This window comes from Podarcis bocagei (assembly GCF_964188305.1).
Source record: "Podarcis bocagei genome assembly, chromosome: 13".
NCBI lineage: Eukaryota > Metazoa > Chordata > Lepidosauria > Squamata > Lacertidae > Podarcis > Podarcis bocagei.
In genome coordinates, this window is record NC_138138.1 from 41,901,518 (window position 1) to 41,925,885 (window position 24,368).

The 24,368-nt window shown below is 44.4% G+C and overlaps 1 long non-coding RNA gene across 5 annotated transcripts; it reads right to left on the reverse strand.

Moving 5' to 3' along the window:
• Positions 1 to 1,229: 1,229 nt before the first annotated feature.
• Positions 1,230 to 22,901, reverse strand: LOC308570923. Of its 5 annotated transcripts, none has more exons than XR_014001226.1 (5): positions 22,664 to 22,901; positions 19,256 to 19,337; positions 16,365 to 16,650; positions 10,469 to 11,591; positions 1,230 to 2,360 (listed from the first exon to the last, which is right to left on the reverse strand). It is a non-coding gene; the product is annotated as an uncharacterized lncRNA (long non-coding RNA). The 5 variants fall into 5 exon arrangements; XR_014001227.1 differs by lacking the exon at positions 1,230 to 2,360 and adding an exon at positions 4,039 to 4,498; XR_014001228.1 differs by lacking the exon at positions 1,230 to 2,360 and adding an exon at positions 7,777 to 8,231.
• Positions 22,902 to 24,368: the final 1,467 nt, after the last annotated feature.

The following is a 24,368-nucleotide window of genomic DNA, read 5'->3' on the forward strand; positions in this document are numbered from 1 at the left end:
GTAAGATTGTCTTCCATAAACGCAGTTTTAACAATGAGTCTGTAAGTGACTGTGGAGGCCAATTCTGGATCCACACTTCCTTCCACAGTGGGGACATTGGATCCCAGGCAGGAGTTGATCACAGTGTGGATTTGCCAAGCGTGCCTTCCTCTTAGCACGTTTCTCCCTTGTGTTCTGAGTTCGAGTGTCTTCAAAGCCCATGACACCTTTGGTAAAGGCTGTTCTCCAACTGGAGCGCTCGCAGGCCAGTGTTTCCCAGTTGTCGGTGTTTATACTACATTTTTTTAGATTTGCCTTGAGACAGTCTTTAAAACTCTTTTGTTGACCACCAGCATTACGCTTTCCATTTTTAAGTTCGGAATAGAGTAGTTGCTTTGGAAGACGATCATCAGGCATAAGTACAACATGACCAGTCCAACAAAGTTGATGTTGAAGAATCATTGCTTTAACACTGGTGATCAGTGTGGTGTTGGACTAGGATTGTGAAGACTAACCTACCACAGAGAGTTGTTGTGTGAATAAGGAAGAAAAACCCACATTTTCTGCCTTGAGCTTCTTAGACAAATGGTGAACAATTGCTTTAACAGTGTTATAGTATCTTATTTTAAAAAGAAACCGGTTGCTCCCCCCATACCACTTACGGTTGAAATGTCCACTTTGTCCGAACCACAGTGGCCTCATCTTTCAAGATTTGCCCATTGGCTGGGACTCCACATTCTCTTAGTTTGCCATCCTCCCAACAACCCTGTGACAAATGTATCATTACTTCCATTGCAGTCCAAAATTTTGCAAGCAGAGGGATATAGATAGGTTTTCCTGTTCCAGAACTCCTTTCTTAACTTGCACAGACCACTCTAAGGTAAACCTGCATCTTTAAAAGTTGAAGCAGCTACTCCTCTGACTGCATTCATAGGGATGCCATTCCATCTCTATGTCCACATTACTTAAGTGAACACGCAAAATGACCTCAGAGCTCTTTTGTTTTATGAATTGTGACTCCTGAATTTGATGAGCTGGCAAAGTGCTTGCGTGGTCCGACTGTTCCTTCCAGCTCCACAGGGCACGTAACAGAAGGGGCACTGCTTCCTTCCTTTTGATTCCCAGTAACTGGTGTTCAGAGGCATCCCACCTCCCACGGTGGAGGTAGAACGTAAGCCACCATCGCTGGAAGCCGTCTTATCCTCTGTGAATTTGTCTAATATTTCAAAGCCAAGAGACCGATACTGATGAATTGGAAGAGCAGAGATAAGATTCCCTTTAATCAATGGCTTGACAACATGACAACATTGTCGAGCTGGAAATTGTAGGCTAGGCTTTATAAATCAAGAAATAATGTATGAATACATAGAAATATGTATCTCAAAAAGAACAAGCAAGGCAGACTCTATGTTTTGTGAACCAGTTCTGAACAGGGAAACATCCATTGCATCCTGTCATACATTTTTTTATGTTGATTTTAAATGCACTTAAGGCTTGCATGTAGGATACAGATGTGAAGCAGATTGTTATACAGTGGTACCTCGGGTTAAGAACTTAATTCGTTCTGGAGGTCTGTTCTTAACCTGAAACTGTTCTTAACCTGAGGCACCACTTTAGCTAATGGGGCCTCCTGCTGCCGCCGTGCTGCCACCGCATGATTTCTGTTCTCATCCTGAAGCAAAGTTCTTAACCCGAGGTACTATTTCTGGGTTAGTGGAGTCTGTAACCTGAATCGTCTGTAACCTGAAGCATCTGTAATCTGAGGTACCACTGTACTGGGTACCTGGCAGTGTATAATAGCTCTGCCTGTTTACCCTTAATTTAAAAACAAAAACAAAAAACCTTAATGATCAATCGGCATATACAAAACAATAATTCCATAACCGAATCAGGCACTTGGGTATCAGATTAAAATGGCGGCAGCTGTTACCTATTATTTCATATTAAATTATTCTTGGATGCTCACCAGCACTTGCTCCTTGGTTATTTTTTTCCAATCCTGAGGGAGATATGCAGGGAGAGCATGATAAGCTTGAGCAAAATGCTGACTGAACTCTGTGAACACAAACTCCTAGTGGTCTGAGACTGTGATGCTATCGTCAGGCTGGATACGCCAGTTGGGATAATACTGACAATATTTTTATATATGGATGCCATTCTCCATCTGTGTGCCTGTTTCTGAAACTGGCATTTGAGATGACATCAGAGGAGCATAAGGAATATACAAGCTTTCTAGTTTCATGGTTTCTGTACCTCCCTACTCCTTGAGGCCAATGAATTGATGCAAAATGTTCCTAGTGACTGCCACCTCCAGCTTCACAGGGGACTTTGCAAAACAGACAGTGCTTCCCACAGCCAAAAACCCGCTTCAAGATTTCATCCTGGGGCTTGAATAGATTGTTTGAAAGTATGATCTCAACATTCATCTTAAACTTCTCTGAAGGGATTCCTTCCATCATCTCAGGAACATAGGTCTGTACCTTAGCTAAGAAAGGCTCAGTCTCGGCACTATTGTTGAACAAAATGACATCCAACGAGTCCTTGGAAACTGCAAGTTCTTCACTCATCTCATGGCAGCAATGCTCCAAGGATTCAGACAAACTCATCTGTTTTGCCAAGATCTCCAGAGCCTCTCTTGTTTTCTTTATCACAGAGGATAGGATTCCTCTCTCCAAGACTGCCATGTCCTCCCTGTAATGGTCTAACACAGGGGTCAGCAAACTTTTTCAGCAGAGGGCCGGTCCACTGTCCCTCAGACCTTGTGGGAGGCCGGACTATATTTTGGAAGAAAAAAAATGAACGAATTCCTATGCCCCACAAATAACCCATGGATGCATTTTAAATAAAAGGACATATTCTACTCATGTAAAAACACGCTGATTCCCAGACCGTCTGCCGGCCGTATTTAGAAGGCGATTGGGCCACATCTGGCCCCTGGGCCTTAGGTTGCCTACCCATGGTCTAACAGGTGTGCCTGTATCCAAGATTTCATTTCAGGTTAAATATTGTTATGTCACTGAACCCAATCACCAGGGTGGCCAGCTCATTGTCATGTTCGCAACTGTCCTCCAACTTAGCCAATTCTGCGGTTTTCAAACCTTCTGTGCCAATCACCAGAATGAAATCACAACCAAGTTCTTGCTGAAAATGCTCTGTGACTCTGAGGAGTGTCATGAATGCTCCTCATGTACATCACCCGCTGCTGGCTGCAACCTGCAGTCCAAACATGGCATTGAGAAGGGTGGATTTGCCAGTGCTCTGTATAACAAGAACAGTTAGAACTTGCATCCTGAATTTCCCCACAAGCTTAGCATGTCAAACACTTGTTAATAGAGTGAACCCGTTGATTCCTCTAATAGCATGCTTGAGTGCCAACAACTTTGCAGTCAAAACAGGCCACTGAGAAACAACATCAGGTATCAGCATTTTCAGAGGTAGGGTGGATACAAATCAATGATTTTATAATTAAAAATAAATAAATCAGATTTTTTAATTTAAATTGGATTTTTAAAATAAAATGATATTGGACAGAAAATCTTTCTAAAGATAGTTTTCTATTTAAGTTACATTATAGTCCAAAGCCTATTCATCAGGAAATAAGGATTTATTTTCAGTTTTTCATGTGTGCTAAAACTCAGTCTAAAGTGTTTTTTTTTTAAAAAAACAAAACCCGTTTAACCACATCAGTTAACAAACATGGATACATATGCTATAATGTTATTGTTTTAGTTAAATAAATTGTTAAGGAATTTATTTGTTAAGGATTATTTTTCTCCTTCCAACAAAGTACAGCAGAAAAGTTGTCCAAATATAAACAGTTAACTTATTAAACCTCACAATAATTTCATAATTATGTATTTCTATGTATTTCTAATAGTCAATGTATTTCTAATAGTATAACCAAATCAGTAATTTTTGATATAACTGTAAAAACTATTCTGAAAATTTATTATTCCAAAAATGAAACCTTCATCTGCTTGTAAATATTAAGATTATACCAGCAAGAATGAGTCTTTCTGTAAAAAAATAATAATGATTTAAATCAAGTCTTACTGACTTAAATCAAATCCACCCTGTTCAGAGGACCCTTAAAGTTTGTGGAAGTGTGTGTGAGAGAGAGTCTGAATAAATTTAAAGAAGAAAAATACCCCCAAAAAATTATCACAGGCCAATGAGGATTGAACATGCTCAATAGCCATGGAATACAGTCAGGAGAAAATAAAAAAGCAGGTGGGCATGCATTTGTATGCGGGAAAAGGCAAAAGAAAAGAGCAGAAGGCATGTATTCTGCAAGCCAAATAGTTTGGCATATAATTAGTCAAAGGTAGTTTTTTTTTTTTAAAAAAAGAACCCCAGTAAGCACTTGATGCAAGAGGCTGTCCAATGTGGCCAAACTGGATCAGAACCACTGATTTTTGTGCGTAAATCCATTTAAAATGGATTCCTCCTTCATCCCTAGTGGCAGAGTGGACCTGCTGCCTGGCAAAGCACCTGTTTGCCTGCGCCTCTACCTGTATACCTGCAAACAAAGCAAAATGGTGGGAGTTTTCAATGCTCTCTCTGCCAGTGGAATCCCTGGAACTCACTGTTCAGGAGAAGTGGGATTTTGCCCTTTTGTGGCTCCTTGGCTCCCTCACAAACCCAAGAGTTCTTAACAGCAAAATAAAATGCAGGGGGGTTTTTTTTTGGGGGGGGAGGAACATGTCTCCTTTATATAAACAATTATGGGTATCATAATCCTTTCCCCTGAATGAACCACCACAAGCCCCTCAAAGCCAAAGACCATTATTGTGGCACCTTCAGATTTTAAGAGGTGTTTTCTGTTCATGTACACAAGCTTTTTCTTCAATCCACAAAATATATACCATTTGTCAATTTAAATGTTCGGAAAAGTTTGGACTGTTACTTGACAGGAAGGGTGAAGCCTGAAGCAGCAGCTCACCCCCAACCAAGATGGCTCCCTGAGATAAAAAACAAGCTGTCAACTTCCATTATTACTATCCTATGAAAAGCCACACACACAAATGGATGTCTCATTATTTTACTCTTCCCCACAATTCAGAGCTGGTGACTAGAGGTTGACAAGGAGGGAAATATCTGAAGAAAATGGACTGAACTATAAATTACACCAAAAGTGCTTTAAGACTGCCACTTTTATTTTAAAAGAAGAACAGGCACAGGGTCCTCCCTGCTGATGTGCTCCTTATTCGGATCTAAGCACCGTACCAGATTCTGCCAAAATTTATTTCCCTACCCTTCCTATTTCCCCACAAGAAGGTGCTGGTTAGTGCAGAAGAGGAGATTTTTTGGGGCGGGAAACCAGCACAAGGCCTTGATTCAGATTGGGAGGGTGGTATAGTGTGGGGGCCCTGTGCCTATTTGCTTTGGGGGGGGGGATATCACAGCTCAATAGGATTTGTAATCTATTATGTTCTGCTCTTGCTTCCTGTGGCATTTGCCCATTCGTTTAGAAAATGCTTGAACGGGGGGAGAGATAGGGTTAAAAATATAGACCAATAGGAAAGCCGGAGGCGGAGCCTACCTGTGTATAAAAGGGCTTAGCGCAAGGTTTGAGTTAGTTGTTGGGAGTTGTTGGTGGTTGGTTGGTTGGGAAAGGCAGTTGGAGAAGCAGTTGGCAGGCAGTTGGAAATAGAGAGACAGTTAGGGCAGTGGGTTCTTGAGTGAGGGGAGGTAGAAGAGATAGAGAGAGGAAAATAAGACTAAGAAAGTAAAGAGTAACAACGTTTGGAATGCCGTAAAAATTTGTTTGTGTCTGAAATAAAACACACTCTATTAATTGAGAACCTAACTGAGGCTGAAGTGATTTTACCGGGGAGGACCTGGTTGGTGGCAGCAGATTAGTGGTGTACGGGTCAATAGTCCGTGAGACGACCGGGGGCTCCGTACGAACGTCACACTTCCATTCACCATTCACCTGAAGCAAAGACAGTGCTGTCCCTAAGGTATGGCAAACTGGGGCAATGGCCTCAGGCCCTGTGATCTGGGGGGGGGGGGGCACACAGGCCAGGCAATAGGCATTGCGCCACTCAAGGTGGGTGTCATCACCACCACTCCTCCTCTCCTCATTGGGATGTTGGAAAAACTCCTGCAAAAATGGAAACAGGAGTGGAAATTGCTGGTGTTCACAAATTTGTCCCATGTCCAGGACAAAGCTCAATCTAGTGAATAAGACAGCTACTTGCTGTTGTTGATACAGAATAGATTACCCACCCCCATTGACATTGTTTCCTTTGTATTGAAGTAGAAAGGGTGGAACAGCGAAACAACAATATTGTTTGCGAAATTAATTATGTAAGTTACATAATTTTGCCACAACAGAGAACAAGACAAACAACATAGGCTTGGGCAGAAGACAACTTGCACATGAACAGAAGCAGTGCAGCATGGGACACACACACACACACACACACACACACACACACGTGTGCAATGGGAAAGGATGCCTAAGACTCGTGCAGCAAAAAAGGGGGAATTTGAGCTTCCTTAAGCACATAGCCTACAAGAGATAATGACTGCGTTTACTCATGTCTCATGAGCTACTGTATCCAGTCAGAACATGAAAATATGCTGTCCTCAGCAGCTTAATTGAGAAAGAAGCTCCTTCCTCTGTAACCAGCATGAAAACACTTGGTCAAACATGCAGCTTGCCTGGGACTAAGATAAGATGCTCTCCTTATGAGAGCCAGGGGGTCAGGGAAAAGGCTTGTTTAGCAATATTAATATTTACAAGATTAAGTAAGCACACGTCTTGTTTGCACCGTCAGTGACAGCCTGTTTAAAGAGCCAAGCCAAAAACCAATTATACTCCCTGACGTTCCAGCTTGGCTCCTTCTATTGACCTGTTTAAAACCTTATCTTTTAACTCTGGCATGCTCAAACCCATCTCCCTACTGTTATAAGAATTTTAAGGTCATATATATATATATATATATATATTTGCTTTCGTAGATTTTCACGGGTACAGGAATGCAGGTTTTGGTGTCTTCGGGTGTCTTCCCGTGTAAGAGTTGGGGTGTCTAGGCGACGTTTCGACGAGGTCTCGAAACCGAAAGCACCAGTTTGAAGATGACGAGTGAGACCTCGTCGAAACGTCGCCTAGACACCCCAACTCTTACACGGGAAGACACCCGAAGACACCAAAACCTGCATATATATATATATATATATATATATATATATATATATATATATATGTAGGTTTTGGTGTCTTCGGGTGTCTTCCCGTGTAAGATTTGGGGTGTCTAGGCCTAGACACCCCAAATCTTACACGGGAAGACACCCGAAGACACCAAAACCTACATTCCTGTACCCGTGAAAATCTACGAAAGCATATATATATATATATATATATATATATATATATATATATATATATAAATTACAGTGGTGCCCCACAAGACGAATGCCTCGCAAGACGAAAAACCCGCTAGGCGAAAGGGTTTTCCGTTTTTCGATGCGAATTTCCCTATGGGCTTGCTTCGCAAGACGAAAACGTCTTGCGAGTCTTGCGATTTTTTTCACTCCCCCCCCTTTTTCTAAGCCGCTAAGCCGCTAATAGCTTTTTAGCCGCTAAGCCGCTAAGCCTTTAATAGCCGCTAAACCGCTAATAGCGCTAATCCGCTAATCCGCTAATAGGGTTGCTTCGCAAGACGAAAAAACCGGTAGATGAAGAGACTCGCGGAATGGATTATTTTCGTCTTGCGAGGCACCACTGTGTGTGTGTATATATATATATATATATATATATATATATATATATATATATATGAGATAAATGTTCATAAATGTGCCAATGTCTGGAGCAGCACAGGAAGACCTTCCTGAAACCATTTTGACTCCCTGAAACCATTTTGACTCCCAAACTGACCATATGTTTTCTCTGCAAGGAGGGAGGGGGTGCGGGAACTTTCCCATTGTCTCAGGAAGTGGGTGATCACCATTTCAGAGGAATGGGCAGACTACCAGGAGAGGCAATCAGATAAGGCATTATCAGAAAACCAGCCAAACAGGACAAACAACAGCACTCAAATTTCTGTTGTAGACCGCCTTTTCGGTGATGTAGGTATGATGTTTGTGGGGGGTGGTCTTGGATTACACCCCTTCTGTGATGTATGTATGATGTATGGAGGGGTGGTCTTGAGCTCCAGGGCAGGGAATTTAAAATATCTATATAAGGGCAGGCACACTGTTGTTCTAGGTCTTCCTCCTTTCCTACGGGTAAGCAGAGCACCCTGTTGCAACAAATCAATAAAGATCAGGCTTGCTAGCTGCTTTGCTTCTCAATATTCTCTGGTTGGCCTCTGTTATTTTCTCCTACCAATAGGGAACCTATGTAAGGACTCTATATGGGCTCTTGGATACTCCATAAGGGAAGAAGGGCAGATTTTGTTTACAACACTGCTCTGCCTTTTCCCTTCACCCCCCATTCCCTTGCATGTCCACTTATAACTAGATGTTATCCCAGTGCACAGATCATTCAGAATCCCAATTTCTTGAGATAAAGGGAAGATGGGAGCAGTTGCTTAAACCACAGGAAACTCTTACGCAAATTCAGGCCATTGGCCCACCAAGCTCAGTGCTGTCTTTGGTGACTGACAGCCTCTCTCCAGGATTTTGGACAAGCGGCCTTCCCAGCCCTACCCGGAGGTTAAACCTGGGACCTTGTGCAAGCAAAGCAGCTCATCCACCACTGAGCTGTGGTGATTCCCCCAAAGGGGAAGTAAACAGACCCCTCCCAGGTCTGGATATTCTTGTATGCAAATGCCCCACTCACTAGGGACATTTTGCCCACTTCCTGTAAGCCTAGATTTTGGAGGGATGAATTTACTCCCACTGCTCCTGCTTGTAAATTCTCCCCTGTAAGTATGCCCCATATGAGGGAAACACAAACAGCATTGAGGCATTTTGGGAGAGGATTGATCTGCACAGACAAGTCCTGCCCTGAACATCTTCATTAACTGTAGTCTCAGATCTTCATGCATTGGGCAGACATTATGAAGGAGTATTTCCCATGCATTCTGCTGAATGCACTAAGAACCCACCTTCAGATTTTCCTGTTCAGGGCTCTTTATCCCTGCTGTATGAAGGTGCAAACAGGGCTATGGGGGGATAGGAATTCAGTGGTATCTCGGGTTAAGAACTTAATTTGTTCTGGAGGTCCATTCTTAACCTGAAACTGTTCTTAACCTGAGGTACCACTTTAGCTAATGGGGCCTCCCGCTGCCGCCACGCCGCTGCCATGTGATTTCTCTTCTCATCCTGAAGCAAAGTTCTTAACCTGAGGTACTATTTCTGGGTTAGTGGAGTCTGTAACCTGAAGCGTATGTAAACTGAAGCGTCTGTAACCTGAGGTAGCACTGTATCTAGTTATACCCATAGAATCTAAGCATGAGGACATGGGATGGGCCCCCATCTTGTAAAACAGATGGATCTAGTTTGCTTAGGGGCATTAGAAATCTAGCTTGCATAGGGACATTAGAAATAATGATTATTTCCCCAGGCAATTTCACTCAGAATGTTCCTTCTTAAGGGGAAAAGTAATCTTTCAAATAAAGATCGTGCAAGTAGTACAGAAACAACGCACTTACTCCAGAACAACCCCTGCAGAGATGGGTAACACTGCTTGCCTTTGTTCATAGGAAAGTAGTTTATTCTGAAGCAACCGCAGTATGGAGAAAGTGGGCAGAAAGGCAGAGAGACGTTTTTCTCCCTTTCCTGTAAGGCTAAAAAGTCTGGAGTCCTCCAGGACAGAAGAGTGAGGAGGACTGACAAATGGAAGTATGTTTTCATACAGCACAGAGTTAAAAACAATGGAATGCGCTTACCACTAAATATAATGGCCACCAATTTATATGGCTTTTACTGGGGATTAGATATTTGTGAAGGTAAAGTATTGAAACGCTTCTAAATCATCATTGCTATATGCTACCACCAGGTTCAGAAGAACCAGTGCCGGATTTACGTATAAGCTGATCAAGCCATAGCTTAGGGCCCCACTCTTTTGGGGGCCCCCAAAAAAATTAAAGGGGAAAAAACCTGGGTGTACATTTCCAAAATATAAGATAAAAAACAAATAAAATAAAACCTACATACAGCAACAGTGGCAAATGGCTTTAGATACCTATTAGGTCCATAAATTACCATATAGCATATATTCAACACAAAAAACAGTGACAATTTGTTGTTGACAAAGGACAACTGGACATATAAAGAGCCCTATTGCCTTCAGTAGCTTAGGGCCTCATCAAACCTAAATCTGGTCCTGAGAAGAACTATGCCTCTGAGTAGCTGTTGCTGGGGGAAGATGATCAGGAGAGTCCTATTGCACCCATATCCTGCTCAAGGGCTTCCTAAAGGCATCTGATTTGGCCACTTGAGGGAAAACGGGATGCTGGACAAAGTAAGCCTTTGGTCTAATCTGCCAGGGTTCTTCTTATGTTCTTAACCTTGTTTCCAGAGAATTTCTTACCATTCAAAATGCCTTGCTCCATCTTTGTCACTTCCATATCAAGATCTTGCTCACTCGATATATTTGACGATTCTGTATGTAAACACAGAAACAAAAGACTGTTAAGCAGAAAATAAGTATCCCTCATTCTTCCAAGCCACATTCAGGATAAGGGACGGATTACACGTCTGAAGGAATTAGTGCATCTGTGTTTGAATATCAGTGACACCCTCCCTTCCCCAACCAAAACTAGGGGGCTGCGATATTCCAGAATGTGCTAAGAGGGGAAGGTTCAGTTGGGGAATGTTTAACTATTGAGCTACTGTGAGGAAAGCAAAAAATATGTTTTGATAGAAAGGAACCTTGGGGTTTAGACTTTGTTTTTCAGGATAGTTGGAGAGGTAGAAAAAGCAGATGGGCAAAAGCTTAAGCAGGCCCTAGGGTAATGAGGAGCTCCACATCATTCATCACAAAGCATGTTAAGAAACTGAGGGGTGCGTGAGTGCTTTTTCATAGGATGAATCAGAATAAATGCTGTTCCTTGTTGCACTATAAACCAGTATTGTATGTGGACCAAATGGTCTGAGAAGCTTCAGTATTTTCATTTTAATGGATGTTCCTAGACCTTGAGGCTTCTGAGAAGAATGAAGGCAGTGTTATGGCTTATATTTAGACATGACAAAGGGTTACAAACAGTTCTGGAACATCAGTAAAGAGCAAGGACTCATCCACACATCCTTTTGTCCTGCTGCTTCTCCCCCCAGGGAAAACCGCTCTTTAGTGCTCAGTCAGAGCGAACGACAATTGGAGTTTTCTCTGGGTTGATGTTTGCTCTGATTTAGCTCTTAATGGCAGGTTTTCTCTTGGGAAAGGAGTGGCGCAAGGGGGAAATTGCTCAGACCTTTGCCTAGAAACTGCAGGTCAAGTGGAAAAACACTTGGACCGATGCTTTCTAGGCACGGGTCAAGCGGAAGTGTAGACCTAACCCTTAATTAGCATTTGTCAATAGTTACTGGTACACTACAGGACATACCTTCTGAGTCTTTGCTGCCACTCAGCATAGAAAACAGCACATTGATTGGAATTCCTGGCCCATTCTTTTCCAAAGTGTCTGGGGAACAACTTATCTGTTGGTTTGGGTACGCTGTAGGAGAAGAGCAAGCTAACAGAAAGACCTTCAGAATTAACAACTATAAAATTTCACAGCTCAGGCTCCTATGCAGTTGTTCATCCTCTCAAGGTTGAAAAGCTCTCTCTCTCTCTCTCTCTCTCTCTCTCTCTCTCTCTCTCTCTCTCTCTCTCTTCCCCCCTCTTCCTCACAAGCATGTGAGCACACAAACACACACAATTTGGGTTTTCTCTGGACTTACGCTTGCTCTGATTTAAAGCTAAAGAGCAGGGCTTCTTGAGGAAAGGAGTGGGGCATGGAGAAAACCACCTGGATCCGTGCTTTCTCTGCACAGGACAAGCAGAAGTGTGGACAGCCCTAGGTGAAGAAGTCCCATATCATGCTACCTTTCCTGATAGGGGAATTGTTCCATCCCCTCCATCATTTTGGTTGCCCTCTTCTGAACCTTTTCTAAGTCTACAATACCCTTTTTGAGGCAAGGCAACCAAACTGTACACACTATTCCTAATGTGGTCATATACTAGATTTGTATGATGGCATACAGTTTTATTTTCAGTTTCTTTCCTAATCTTCCATGGCACGGAATTTGCCTTTTCCACTGCTGCTACACAGTCAGTTGATGTCTTCGTTATCTACTACCGCCCCAGCTTCCTGTTCCTGGTTAGTCACTATCAGTTCACACCTCATTAGTGTATTTGTGAAATTAAGATGCACGCAAGGCAGATTCTGAAATGCACTCCAACTCCCACTGGCTAATGGTGAGGGGGTAATAGGAATTGTAGCCCAGAAACATATTGAAGAGTACAGGTTCCCCATCCTTGAGCTAGCACATTGGTGAACAGAATTTATTTATTCTCCTCTCCAGCAGAACCAGCTCAATTCAGACTTAACATTAAGACATAAAATGTTGAGAATAAAGCAGAGAAGGGCATTTCTCTTTGCTTCTTCCCACATTATCACGATCTCTTCCAGGGAATTTTGGTTGGCTTTCCTTAAGAAACCCTAGACCTCCCATGGAGAAGCAGACCTGGGGCCAAAGCAAGGAAGGGCCAAATTAAGTAGTCCAAAGTTGTTGCTGAAAGAGGGGAAGTGGGAAAGGTAGAGGATGCCCCTGGACTTGCAGAAATTTTGGCGCTTCCCTGAATGTCGATGAATAAGTTGCAATAAAGGAAGTTCCATATCCTGCCGTCGATGACAAAAAGCAGGGAAAGCTGAAAACAACAATTTGGAACAAAAAAAATGGTCTAAAAGTGAAAATAAGAAAATATATCTTAAGCAATTCAGTATTATGCAAAAGAGAAAAAACCCCAAAGATGACAAATTGGGTCCATTGTTCAAAATGATGACATTTCAGAGGAAAGAATATCACAAATATTTCATCAGTGGCAACTAGAAATGCAAGTGTTGCTCAAATGTATCAAAGGGAAGTTGGTTCTGCTGGGGTCATTGTAACACACACTGAAGAGGTCAGATCCTTTCTGCTTTTTTTAAACATCCCAAAGTATGCTTAACCCTGGAAGTGCATGATGAAATTGAATTTGCTCACCTTCCTCTCTCTTGTCATCTCTTCTTCTGCCAGTATTTAGTTTATAAATTCCTCAGGGCAGAAAGCTGACTTTTCTACTTACGTTAGTATGTAAATATCTAATTCATAGCACTGTATAAAATATTATTAATTTCCTTAAGTATATTCATTCCAGAAGAAGCAGCAAGAGCCCCCACATGTAATCACTCTGCTCTGGGTTGTTGTTTTTCTGTGTGTGTGTGGGGGGGGGGGGAGGACGCTCAATGTTTATTACTTTTTAAAAAGAATATTCTAGACCTAATGACAGAGATGAATTTCTTACATCTTTTTTTCAAGCTCTCTGGAAACAAGCCACCCAAAATCAACTAGCCAGGTGCAATGTTGTCATTTCATTTTGTTCCAATCTGGGTGTTTTGCTTCCTGGGATAAACAAGCATGAATTCATTCCCTGGCATAACTGTAGTTCAGTGTTCTTTCTCCATCCTAATTTTCTGTTTTGAACAAAGTTGCCTCCTGCCTGATCATATGAATGAACTAATAACTATTATCAATGCAAGGACCGAAATTACTACGCACTCAAGAAATGACTAAAAATAAATTGAACTAAATGAAAAAAGAAATATATATAGAAGATGGCACTTCAAATTTGGAGCCAGCCAGACATGCAAGTTCAGATGAAGGCACATGAGGGTAGCGGGGAATAATGCTCTTGCATTGGGACCACGGTCAGTGGCTTCCTTGCCAGCAGTAGGAGACATGTTGGTCCCACTATTCCATATTTGTAAATAATATTACTGACACCACAAGTCTCCTGTGCAACATGCTTACTCACCCAAAAGAAACAACATGCAGCAGTGCTGCTGTGGGGACAATAGAGTGCTGAGCAATACTTTCACATTGCACGCAAAATAGGAAGCATATTTGTGTCACTGGGTTCAAAATGGAAAATTTCTGCTTGTGCTGCTGCTTCTTGCCGTGCTGAGTCACCAGAAAGAAAGGAAAACAGCTGCCCCGGAGAAATCAAAACGCAGAGGAACTAGATTAAATTACCCAATGCTACCAGCCCAAGGGGTATATGAGATTTTGGGAAACTTGTTCCTAGTGCTTACGTACACCAGACACACCTCACTCCCATTTCCTCCAGAATCTCCAGGGTCGGATAGGGTGGGTCACAGGTTCCCCCAGCTCTAAAATCTGCTGCTTGCCTTAAAGCATGGGTAGGCAAACTAAGGCCCCGGGGGCCAGATCCGGCCCAATCGCCTTCTAAATCCAGCCTGCGGATGGTCTGGGAATCAGCATGTTTTTACATGAGTAGAATGTGCTTGTCAGGGAACTGCCATCAGTACTGGAGGGGGAGCGCAAAAGTCAGAGGGATTCCAGAGAGCGTCCAGGGATCGGGAGAAGCAGCCCATCTTCTGGGGAAGAGAATCAGCGTAGCACCAGTGGAGAAGGGGGGCAGGTGGGGGAAGTGGCGAGGCGGTCCCATGACTCCTTGCCTGGGACCAGCGGGGAGAGTAGGGGTCCTCCGTTGCCCATGCCCTCCCTGCGCAGAAGGCTTTCGCGCAGAGAGGGTAGGCGGAGACTAGGCGTCAAAGAGCTTCTTTGCTGGAAGAAGTTTAAGAAACGCCCACTCACGGATTCTGCCAGCGACTGAGTCAGCCACAGGTGAGTGGCTGTCCAGACAGAGGAGGTTCACTTTGGCAGCCCAGCCAGGTGTTTGCACCCAGCCAGGGAGATAGACACCTGCTTACGCACGAGCAACCCCTTAGAACCATTACAGTGCCCTTTTATTTAAAATGCATCTCTGGGTTATTTGTGGGGCGTAGGAATTCATTCATCCCCCCCAAATATAATCCAGCCCCCCACAAGGTCTGAGGGACAGTGGACCGGCCCCCTGCTGAAAAAGTTTGCTGACCCCTGCAAGGCAGAAAACTGCTGCTAATTACTTGTTTTGTTCATTTGTTTCTCTGCAAGTGAAGCCTCTAAGCAGTTTACAAAGACTAAAAAGCATACATTAAGACTGTCAATAAAAATAAATGTTGAGAACAGGTTGATAAAAAGCAAAATGAATAAAACAACGGTTAAAAAGTATACTTTTCAAGCAAAAATTCTGAATTAATATGCACATCAAGTTTGGGTCCCAGGACTCAAGCACACTCTTGACCCAAAGGCTGTTCCCTCCAATTCTGGATGCATGAAGACCGATTGCAATTCCTCAGCGGCCCTTTTTCTGCTAATGCCCAGGCCACACTCGGCCTTCTTGCTCCCTCCCTCAAGTGTGGCCTGGCTGCGTTTTTCTCCTGGGGCTCAGCCTGGCTCGGATTAAGCATGACTGCACCTAAATGCTGAACTCACCAGGTACTAGTAAGTCTCTCGGTCTCAGTTACCCTGTCTTTGAAATGGGGATAATAGTGGCCTACACTCATAAGCGTGTTGCAAGGATAGCTTTTACAAGGTCATAAAACAGTGTGGAGTTAAGGTGCAGCACTCATAATTAATAGTTGTTATAATAATCAGGTGGTATAAGCAAAGCCACAGGCATCCTGCAAAAATCTTGGCACTGAATTTTTCATTTTCACTGTACAGGAGACAGAGAGATTGGGCAACTCAAACCATCCTGGTTCTGTTAAAGCAGGGTTGGGGAACCACCTTCCTGCATGCCTTATTAGGCTTAGACACAGGCACCAATTTGACTTGTGAGACCAGTTGCCCCAAACCACACCCACTTCCCCCACATCCGACGTCAGATGAGACATCAGGAGTGGGCAGGTAGAGAAGAAATCTGACTGCAAAAAAAGGTGGGGAGGGTAGCTTAGAGCATGTTCCTGATCGTTCCTTGCCAAGGGATATTTGTGGTCACCACCAATCAGCTGATCATCAGTGATAGCAAGGCTGTGGGATCAGCTGTACTATGGAATTTGCCATAAGTCTGCAGCACAACCAATCCTTGCTGAAAGCAGGGCTTGTGGTCAGCATCTATCACCTGCTTGGTAGATGCTGCACTTCAGCTCAAGCCACACGACAAAGGGGGGGGGGAATGAGGCATCTGATGCCATGATGATGTCAGGTGATTGATAGGTGGCTAGCCTCACCCACCTGTCAGAGTGCCCTGCTTGGGCGAAGGAACCCAGGGTACAGCCTGCTGGCTAGAAAATGTGCACTAACCCTGAGTGGATGTGGAGCTTTGTGAAGGACACACTGAACTAGGAGATCTGGAGAAGCAAATTCCAGAAAACTGAGAGTGTTGCTGAGCATTTACTCACCGCTTGCTAGAGGCCGTAAGTCCAGAGGCAAATTTGGAAAGAGGCTCCTTATGCCTTCCAAGAACTGCTGGCAACTCTGCTCCCCTTTGATCTGGATCTTCACTAGGAGTTTTCATACCTTCTCCTTCGGGTTTTGCATCTTATCCAGAGCTTCATAATCCCTCTCGGAGATCAAGTTCTGGGAGGCCGCATCAACTAAGATTATATCAGGTGCTCTTTGAAGGAAGCCAATGAGTTTTTCACTGGATTGTCTCAAAGGCTATGGGTGGAGGCACCGGTGGCTGCCCTGGAGAAGAAACAGGCATGTTGCTATTAGTCTGCTTTGGCACCTCTCACCCCATTTTCTCCTGAGAAACCCTAATGTGCAACATCAAGATATTGTAAACCACTCTGTGGTCCTTGGATGAAGGGTGGTATAGAAATTTAATAAATAAACACCAGTTTCCTGTATGAGCAGGAGCATAATTCAAAGTGTTGGTGCTGACTTTTAAAGCCCTAAATGGCCTCAGCCCAGTATACCTGAAGGAGCGACTCCACCCTCATCATTCAGCTTGGACACTGAGGTCCAGCTCCAAGGGCTTTCTGGCGGTTCCCTCCCTGCGAGAAGTGAGGTTACAGGGAACCAGGCAGAGGGCCTTCTCGGTAGTGGCGCCCGCCCTATGGAACGCCCTCCCATCAGATGTCAAAGAGATAAACAACTACCTGACTTTTAGAAGACATTTGAAGGCAGCCCTGTTTAGGGAAGTTTTTAATGTTTGATGTTTTATTGTGTTTTTAATATTCTGTTGGAAGCCTTCCAGAGTGGTTGGGGTATAAATAATAAATTATTATTATTATTATTATTAGGAATACAGTGGTACCTCGGGTTACATACGCTTCAGGTTACATACACTTCAGGTTACAGACTCCGCTAACCCGGAAATAGTACCTCGGGTTAAGAACTTTGCTTCAGGATCAGAACAGAAATCATGCGGCGGCGGCGCAGTGGTAGCTGGAGGCCCCATTAGCTAGAGTGGTGCTTCAGGTTAAGAACAGTTTCAGGTTAAGAATGGACCTCCGGAACGAATTAAGTACTTAACCCGAGGTACCACTGTACCTCTTCTCAGATGGTGCTTGAAGGGAAATGGATCTAAAAATCAGAGAGTGGATGCTTCCTGTCATTGCTTCAGAACCATTGATTCAGTTATATGTCAACCTAATAAATTAGGAGGTGATGATAAATCTTCACAATCTGTAACATGGGCCAGACGTGGCTGCCAACTCCCATTCCTTTATCTCATGATCTGAAGATGAAGCACTCCACCTGCTCTTTAAACACCTGGCTCTTAAAGAACAAGCAGTGGGCTTTATCTCCTCCCTTTAACGGCAGGTACCCTAGATCAGACATAAAGCCCTCCTCCTGCTCTTTTAAAGACAGCATTTCCAAGCACCACCGAAATGGTGCTTGCCAAAATTGTGTGCGAGTGAGAGCGCTGAGTCTGCGTGTCTGTTATGCGCCTGTTGTAGGTGTGGCGAGTGTTCGTGTATAAACATATGCGTTGGCTGTACTCACTGCTACTGGCGCATGAATCATGGATGTGTGGCTGCCCCCATCACAACATCCCTGGACTAAAAAAGGTTAGCCCCCCGTGATCTGTAAGATCAAAATACTAAGATTTATTTAACTGGACAACCATTCTACAAATTCTGCACCACTATCCACAAGTGTGGCTGTTCTATATAGCTCCTTTCCAGGACTTCTTAGGGTTTTGACCAGGGGTCAGCAAACTTTTTCAGCAAGAGGCTGGTCCACTGTCCCTCCGACCTTGTGGGGGGCTGGACTATATTTTGAAGCGGGAAAAAATGAACGAATTCCTATGCCCCACAAATAACCCAAAGACACATTTTAAATAAAAGGACACATTCTACTCATGTAAAAACACGTTGATTCCCAGACCGTCCACAGGCTGGATTTAGAAGGCGATTGGGCTGGATCCAGCCCCTGGGCCTTAGTTTGCCTACCCATGGTTTTGACCATCAAGGTGTTTGACCCAAGGGAAAAATGCTTGGTAGCCAGGAATAGCAGGTGCCTGCATGGATGGTGCAATATTGGGGGAAAGATTTCTCAGGCAAAGCAGCACAAAACATGGAGTCACCACTCCCCCACAGTGGTCCTGTGTTTTGCACAACAGGCATAAATTCAACAAGTCAGCTTCACCTGCTTGTTTTTGGCCTAGCACAGAACTTCTCTCCAGAAAAAGTAGCAGCAACTCAGCTCTGTATTACATGATCCAATCTACTTGCAGTAGCTCAGATTGTATTGTGAGGGACAGGTCTTGCCATGAACAATGAATGTATCAGAAGAACAATACAGAGAGATAGAACGAGGCAGGCAAGGGAGTGGACAGGAGAGAAGAGCAGGTTTTGCTTTGCACATTGGTGGCTTCCATCTGTTCTTCCTTCCCTTACAAAGAAGCCCGCAGCCAGTGCGCTAGGGCTGGGGAAACAAAGTGTGGCATTCCAGGTGCTGTTGACCATTGGTTGGACCTGGCAGAGGCTGATGGGAGTTGTGGTCCACCAGCAATATCTGGAGGGCCACAGGTTCCCCATCTCTATGGCTGGCAGACACTCCTCCACAAGAGCGGTGGTTCTGTTTATTCCATTTCTCTCCCTTGGAGAAGGAAGGAACTAATATGGAGATGGGGACAGAGAAAGATTAATAGTTGTGAGAGGCAGCATGCGTTGATGGGTGTGTGTGTGTTTTGGAATTCACTAGCCAAACCGTGGGCTGCTGCTAGTTTGTTATATAAGAAGATTCTGTTTTGTGATTGCCTTGGCAATTATCTTCCTGGCGATAATGAAGAACCACCTCTGTGGCTTGAGGGGAAGGTAGGGGCCATCTGTCACTGTACCTGTGAGTCCTTGAGAAGCTTCCAGAACCACTCACCAGCCTGTTATTCTGTCTCTGCCATGGCCAGTTAGCTGGAAGGGATCCTTTGAAGGAAATAAAGCACATCCCTAAATTCTGTGTGTGTATAGCTCGTTCACATGATCCAAAAACAAATAATTGTTGTTTTAGCTCCGTAAACATTTCCGCCCTTTCCTTCACAAGTAAGCTAGCTTACCTCAAGCTAACTCATTGCTGCTCATACCTTTAACAAATAAGGACTGTTTTATGTCTGTAAACATTGTGTTTCCCCGAAGGAAGCCAACTTCTGTGCTGACATGGCTCCTCATATATACCTTAAAAAGCTGCATGAACAGCAGGAAATCTAGGGAATGAATCTGTGTGCAAGGAAAAGTTTCATCTGCTGAACTTCTGCATGTTAAAGGTAAAGGGACCCCTGAACATAAGGTCCAGTCATGGCCGACTCTGGGGTTGCGGTGCTCATCTCACTTTACTGGCCGAGGGAGCCGGCGTACAGCTTCCGGGTCATGTGGCCAGCATGACTAAGCCGCTTCTGGCGAACCAGAGCAGCGCACAGAAATGCCGTTTACCTTCCCACTGGAGTGGTACCTATTTATCTACTTGCACTTTGACGTGCTTTCGAACTACTAGGTTGGCAGGAGCAGGGACTGAGCAACGGGAGCTCACCCCGTCGCGGGGATTCGAACCGCCGACCTTCTGATCGGCAAGTCCTAGGCTCTGTGGTTTAACCCACAGCGCCACCCGTGTCCCCTTTTCTGCATGTTACACAGCCATTATTGGAGGCACAGGAGCTTTGCAAAAAAGAAAGAAAGTTGGCAGCCCCTAGGGATACAGAGCAGCACATTTAAAACCCAAGACTTCCCCAAAGAATTCTGAGGTCTGTAGTCCCCCTCCCCCCAGAGCTACCATTTCTAGCGCCATTAAACTATGCTTCCCAGGATTCTTTGGGGGAAGTCACATGCATCAATTGTATATTGAATATACTTTAAATGTATGCTGGGAATATCAGTTGCACATAAGGGGAAAAATGCTTAACATAAGAAATTAAGCACCAGCTACAGCTAGATGCTACACAGACGATATTAAGAATAAGGCTACTGACACCCTTACAGGTCTATCTCCTTCTCTCCCCAACTCTCCTCTTTGAAGCATGTTCTGTTCTGCAGTGTAACACCAGGGTCCTACAGCAAAGGGCCCAATCTTACTTTCTGTGTCAAGAATGCAAATCTGTTCCCACCCAAGGACACACGTTCGTATTCAACATGATCTTTGTAAACATCAGACAGTCTCAAGCCTCTAGTCCTCTTAGTTGCAGAAAATAAAAGGAGCTGTCCAAACAGCTGCGGAAATACGTATGCTTTTTACACACATACCTGCTTTCAAAAACTACTCATGAAAAGACTACCCCACCCATTTATTATTTGAACTCTCAAAAGGAAATACTGCGGGAAGGAAAGAAGGAGGTTTTGGGTGTGTGTGTGCTTGCGTGTGCAATATTAGGAGCTTGTTTGAGAATACCCCACCACGCCATTAACAACACCCAAACCTTTGTAGCCTTGCTCTACCCTATTCCCTGGAAGTTAGCAAGAACTTACCCAGCTCTCTTCCACAGAAAGAAAAAGGGAAGCCAGAAACCTAGACCTTTTTTGAACTAGGCTCCACAGGTCTGCCACATTTTAGAGAAGTGACTACCCACGTCCAAAAGTCCTTTGGCCTAATATATGACCCTTTAACAGAGGGTAAAGGTAAAGGGACCCCTGACCATTAAGTCCACTCATGGCCGATTCTGGGGTTGCAGCGCTCATCTCGCTTTATTGGCCGAGGGAGCCGGTATGTGGCCAGCATGACTAAGCCGCTTCTGGCGAACCAGAGCAGCGCACGGATACGCTGTTTACCTTCCTGCAGGAGCGATACCTATTTATCTACTTGCACTTTGACGTGCTTTCGAACTGCTAGGTTGGCAGGAGTAGGGACCGAGCAATGGGAGCTCACCCCGTCGTGGGGATTCGAATCGCCGACCTTGTGATCGGCAAGTCCTAGGCTCTGTGGTTTAACCCACAGTGCCACCCGCGTCTCTAACAGAGGATAAATAAGAACAATTCAGCAAGTAAGACTTTTCACAGCATGGAGATAAATGTGACCACCTGCAACTTGCTGTCACTCAAACTGTGATGAAGGGGCTCTCTTTTAGAAGGTAGTCTCAGTCACGTCAATCAGTTGCACCTCCCCTTTTGTCATTTTCTGGTCTTGATTGGACCCAGCAATCCCTCAAATAAAACATAAAGGATTTGGATGTTGCCCCTTAATAACCAGATGCTTTGCAACAACAATGTTGGGCAAAAGATTCCTGTACGGCAGGAGGTTCGATTAGGTGATTCTTGTGGTCCCTTTCAACTCTACAATTTTGTGGTGGCCACCCCGTCTCAAAACAAATATTGTAAAAGGTCAGGACATAGAAAAATAGCAATTGACAATGACAAGGGGGTGAGAGCTCTTTGCCTAGGAGGAGAGATGGGGAAGTTTGGAGGCTGTTTAGTTTAGCAGGGGAGAGATGAGTAAGGGATGGATAAAATTATAAACCTCTGATTCCACACCCCCACACACCCTACTCTCTGCATGCTGCCTCTCATGCAGCCCCATGTGGTGGAATCAAGTGCATTTATCACATATTGCATCTGCACATGAACAACAAAAATGGCACCCCTGGCTTTATTCATTTATGTTTTTGGCTCTGCATCTAACACTTCTAGTAGCAGAACTAAAATTGTGGGTGGAGCTATATGATTCTGTCTGGGTGGACACCGAAGGACACACTGGACTGTATTGATCCACAACACCCAAGCCAGATTATCCTGGATCACCAAGACGAACCTGCAGTTACTTCTAACACATGGGGCTATCCCAAAATCTGATTATGGGAGCACACCCTATGGTTGCCTAGCAACTATGACAGGCTTCACACGCACACAACCCCGCCCATCAATCTCCTGGAGTGTAATGACATTATTACCCTGAGATGAAGCTTGATAGACAGCCCCCAAACTGGAATCTCTCATTCTCAAAGGCTGGAGCTGAGCATCCTCTGTTTGATCTCAGTATCCCTCCATCAGCAGTAAACGGGAACTAGGGCTGGGCGATAATCTGGTTTTCAACCTCGCAAAAAATCACCGCTAGACATTGCGATGTACGTCATGATGTCTGAAATTGTGATCGTGACGTCTGAAATAAGGATGGAACTAGGTAGAGATGAACACGGAACACGCAGATTTCATTGATCTAGTTGGGAACTTCAGCTTTTCCAGAAGGCCACCAGAAATGGAGGCATAGGAAGCTGCCATGCAAAGTCAGACATCTAGCTCAGTACGGCCTGCTCTGACTGGCAGTGACTCACCTGAGTTTCAGGCTGGGATAGCATTCCCAGCCCCTGCCTAGAGATGCCAGGACTCAAACCTGGGACCTTCTGCCTGCTGAGGGTCAATCTCTCCGTTTCATATCTCAGCTGCATGGTGATCTCTGGCTTTGGCATTCGGCTGTTCTTGCCTCATGCTGTATGCATAGAATTCCCAGGGGCTCTGCAAGCCAAGGCAGGCATTTTCCTCGTCTCCTTTGCCCCTGGGGAACAATTCACACAGTCCTCATCCTACTCATGCACGTGGGGTTCCTCCCTCTCCTTGCCCAAATCCCAGTCAAGTTGCCTTAATTGACAGCCGCCGCTCAGTCTCAAATGGATGGATCTGGCGATACCATCTAGCCTGGCAGGCGAAATGCAAATTCAGCTGGGAATCTTGCCTCCTCGTGACCTCCTGAGGCGAAGGGGGAGTTCAAACACGCATGCAATCGGCATGTATGATAAAGAAAATGACATAAATAAATGATATATCACAAGGGAGAGGCCTTGGCTGAAAGGTGACTATGCTCCTTACGTGTTTGATCCTAGCAAACTTTGACTTGCCGCCTGCTTTTGAGGCCTGATGAACCCTGGCATGAACTATGCCAGCGGTTCCCAGATCCATATTAGGAATAAAGCATTCTATTAGGGCAAAAAGCCCTTCGGTAAAGCAACGTCCCCCAACCAGTGGCCTCCTGTTGTCTTTGGACTACAGTTCCCATCATCCCTTGCTACTGGCCATTCAAGCAGGGGCCGATGGGTGTCGGAGCCCAACCCCACCAGGTTGGGAAAGGCTGAGCCAAAGAACTGGCTTGTTTTCTGAAATCAAAGCCTGCTCCCTTCTTTCCTGACCACCCACACCCCTTTCCTTCTGCCCATTCTCATTCTTTTTCCTTTATGTCTCCGACTTTTGTGTCTGGCCTTCTCTTCCCCACATTCCTCTGGGCAGCTCACTCTGCCTTGTCTCAGCTGTCATTTCCTAGCCCAAGGATGGAGAAGCTGTTCCACTCCAAGTGTTGCTGGACCTCGGCTTCCATCATTCCTGGCCAGTGAGCCAAACTGATAGTTCCAGATAAGCCCATTGGCCCCTGGTCTCAGCTGTTCCACCAATGGCAGCCAGAAGCATCCCTTCCTCTCTGTGACATGTGGGCAGCTTCCTCAGTCCCAGGGCAGCCCCTCCTCACGTGTCTCCATCTGTCTGGAAGTTTTGTTATGGCACAAAAACAACCCCACCACTGCCAGGATTTGGTAGAAAGCTGGTGCTTTCTAGCTGCAAGGTCTTCACCATTGCAGAGCATATGAATGATGGAGCACAGCATACAGATTATGTTCACTTACATATTACATACCTAACTATCACACACAATGTTTGGGATTTTGTGCAATCCAGTTGATGGGGAATAGAGAACAGGGCTCTTTCTGTGGTGAAATCCCATTTCTGGAATACTCTCTCTGGCTCTCTGTTCCTGTCATCTTCTGTTATATGTTTCCAGAAGCTGGCAAATACTTATTATTTTCTAATTTCATTCTGTATGTTAATATGGTGCTTTATTGTTGCTGTTTTGTTTCAATGTTTTATTGGTGCTTTATCCTTCTTATATCCTGCTATGATGTGTCAGGTTTTAAAGTGATTTCTTTATTACAGGTGGCATCTGATGAAGTCATAATAATAATAGTAATAATTTATTATTTATACCCTGCCCATCTG